We start from the raw sequence: 1,878 nt of genomic DNA, 5'->3' as shown, positions 1-1,878 counted from the left end.
ATATATAAATCCTTGTATTGATGAGAATTTCTCCTGTCAACCCACGAAGAGTATTAGTGCATGCAGAACTGCCCCACTGCAGGAGTACATCACGTCAACTTTTCACGCAAGGCTCCCCAACGAATGTATCGCGTGACGGCCGTCTTTTCCTTTCACACTTACATTCTCATAATTTACAGGCAATGTATTCATTTATTATGATTTTTTCTTTTAATTCGGGTCAGAGACCTCAACCCGTTGTCTCAAGGGCAATGACCTCTCGTGAGAAGAAATATTTAATATTACTTATTGAGTTTGAAAATTAAATAAAAAATACGAAACAGCTTTGCATTTTATTACTTATCTGGGCTCATTTTTCATTTTCTCTCTTTTGTACATCGATTTATTTATTAGCTCGGCGATCATGACTTATTCATATCTATGCATTATTGTTTTTATAATTTCATTATCCTCTGGATATAGAATTAATTTAAGCACATATTTAAAAAAAAAATGAATTACAATTTAAAGTATCTTTAATATTTTTTCTAGATAATGCTATACGTTTCAAAAGCGTATAAACATTGCAGTTCATTACATTAACAAAAATAAATAAAAAATTAGTCATAAACTAAAGGAACAAACAATTTATCGAGGTGCTATCAACATCGTGGGGGAATGAGTAAGTTGCGAGGAAAAGTAAAGTAAAAAATAAGATTTTGTAATAAACCATGGGCTTAGCAGAGGAGTAGGGTCCAATAGTCGACTTCCTACTGTTAGTTTATAGGTTTAATTTCGGACATTTCCTATTTACCTCAACGTAAACATGAGCTCCGAGGTTTGGCCACCTCACCGCTTTTTTGCTTCAATTTTGAGTAGGGTAAGTCACATCCCTCATCAAAATGTATTGAATTTTTATAAACAGAGCTTACTCATTTCTTCTTAGATCATATTAGACTCTCGGTTGTAAAATAACAAAGAAAAGTATACTAATGTATTATATCAACAAGATTGATATAATACATTATATCAGTAATGTATAATACAGCGAAACCGCAGTGTAGTTCTAGGCTAAACCCAACTACGTGATAAAGGCCATAATAAGGATGATTTTTTGAGATACAAAGTATTTCTAATAATGTCACTTGTAAAAACGAATATTAATTTTTTTTTTTTTAGTAAAACATGTATGTAGATTTTTGTTTCATTTTTTTTATTATATAATATTTATCAACTTTGTGATAATTGTTTTTTAATGAATCACGATTGTTAATTTATATCTACTAAGATGGTTCTGGAGTAAAATTTGGAATATTAATCAATAAAATAGAAAAATTAATTGAAAGCCAATTCCTAAAAAAAAAGAATAATAAATGAAAATGGTAATTTAATATAAAAGTAAATAAAACAAACACTAAACAAAAAATAGTAAAATTTCAGTGGTCATTGGATACATGGGTGTACGATACCCATGTTCTGGTTACGTGTGAGAAAAAAAATCATATGTACAGAAGGATAATTTTAATTTATATTTTCACTATATTACCTCACTTCGGGAAATTAAATTAAGTTGAGTTACCTTTTACCTAAATATAGAATTTTAAAAAATATTTAATAATTAAAGTAATAAAAAATAAAAATATTAGAGGCTAATAAAGACAAAAAATAACAACTCAGTTCTCTTCTGGACTTTGAAGTGGGCACATCGCGGTCTGCGCTTGTGATCTTAGATAACAATAGTGCTATTGTTCTGTTTATATTCGGTTCCTAGAAGAGAGTGAACCTTCCTGTCGGATCGGACTTCAGTCAGATAAGAAAAAATAATGTTTTATTAATTTCTTCTGTTATATTTATATCTAAATTTCTTAAATATTAACAAACATCTTAATTATATAGATT

Source organism: Halyomorpha halys, unplaced genomic scaffold, assembly GCF_000696795.3.
Source record: "Halyomorpha halys isolate HHAL.00 unplaced genomic scaffold, Hhal_1.1 Scaffold1105.1, whole genome shotgun sequence".
In the NCBI taxonomy this organism is placed as follows: domain Eukaryota; kingdom Metazoa; phylum Arthropoda; class Insecta; order Hemiptera; family Pentatomidae; genus Halyomorpha; species Halyomorpha halys.
This window is presented reverse-complemented; position numbering follows the sequence as displayed.